This window comes from Mandrillus leucophaeus, unplaced genomic scaffold (assembly GCF_000951045.1).
Source record: "Mandrillus leucophaeus isolate KB7577 unplaced genomic scaffold, Mleu.le_1.0 Scaffold120, whole genome shotgun sequence".
NCBI lineage: Eukaryota > Metazoa > Chordata > Mammalia > Primates > Cercopithecidae > Mandrillus > Mandrillus leucophaeus.
This window is the reverse complement of record NW_012100321.1, coordinates 1,947,320-1,949,008: the sequence shown is the minus strand read 5'-3', so window position 1 is coordinate 1,949,008 and position 1,689 is coordinate 1,947,320.

The window sequence follows — 1,689 nt, the reverse complement described above, 5'->3', positions numbered from 1 at the left end:
TGACCAGGCTGGTCTCGAACTCTTGACCTCAGGTGATCTGCCCGCTTCGGCCTCCCAAAGTGCTGAGATTACAAGCGTGAGCCTCCGTGCCCGGCCACAGCTGGGTCACTTTCTAACTCTGTAACCAAGGATGAGTTAATTAATCATTTTTTTTCCTGCTGGAGTAAAGGGAGCCTCACAAATGTTGTGATTAAGAGCACATGTTCTGGGTTCCAATCTGAGGTGGGAACTTGTTTGCTGTGTGTTCTTGAGCCCATAACCTGACCTCTCTGTGGCTCAGATCCTGCGTCTGTAAAATGAGGAAAGTAATATTAACTGCTTCATAGAATTCTTAGAAGCATTCAAATCATTTAATGTTTTGTGAAGTACTTAGAGTGCCTGGCACAAAATATAATCTTCATCTAAATGTTTATGGGTGAAAAAATACTGACTTTAGACCAGGCGCGGTGGCTCACACTTGTAATCCCAGCACTTTGGGAGGCCAAGGTGGGCAGATCACTTGAGGTCAGGAATTCGAGAGCAGCCTGGCCAACATGGTGAAACCCCGTCTCTACTAAAAAATACAAAAATTAGCCAGGCACGGTAGTGGGGGACTGTAATCCCAGCTACTTGGGAGGCTGAGGCAGGAGAATGGTTTGAACCGGGAAGTGGAGGTTGCAGTGAGCTGAGATTGCATCACTGCACCCCAGCCTCGGCAACAGAGCAAAACTCTGTCTCAAAAACCAAAGCAAAAGTAAAGAAAAGAAATACTGACTTTAAAAGTTCAAAAGCACCCTTCAAGATCTGTGCGTCTCAGTTTCATCATCTGTGAAATAAAGTAAAATAATTTCTCACCCTTCCCATGGTCATTGTGAAAACTAAATAACATAATCTTGTTGTTGGCAGTATTATCATAATTGTCATAATACATGATTGCTTATGATATATGATTGCTTTTAGAATTTTATAATCTAGCTTGTTTTTTTGTTTGTTTGTTTTCTTTGTTTGTTTGTGTTGAGACGGAGTCTCGCTCTGTCATCCAGGTTCTCGGCTCACTGCAAGCTCCGCCCCGGGTTCACACCATTCTCCTGCCTCAGCCTCCTAAGTAGCTGGGAGTAACCACACGCCCGGCTAATTTTTTGTATTTTTAGTAGAGATGGGGTTTTACTGTGTTAGCCAGGATGGTCTCGATCTCCTGACCTCATGATTTGCCCACCTCGGCCTCCCAAAGTGCTAGGATTACAGGCGTGAGCCACCGCGGCCGGCATATAATCTAGTTCTTTTAGAAAGAATGAATGTGAAATGGAAATATTTGCCCATGTGAAAGATGGCATCTATTCTAAATGTGCCTCCAGGAGATGAACTCTACCCTTCTCTCTGCTGATGACACCAGCGTTCATCTGATGTATCCGTGAGATCATCAGCTTTTACATCCAAGACAGTGGTTCTCAACTGGGGGCAAATTTTTTCTTTTTTTTTTTTTTAAGACAGGGTCTTACTCTGTCACCCAGACTGGAGTGCGGTGGGATGATCTCGGCTCACCGCAACCTCCACCTCCTGGGTTCAAGTGTTTCTCCTGCCTCAGCCTCCCGAGTAGCTGAGATTACAGGCACCCGCCACCAGGCCTGGCTAATTTTTTGTATTTTCAGTAGAGATGGAGTTTCACCATGTTGACCAGGCTGGTCTCGAACTCCTGACCTCAAATGATCC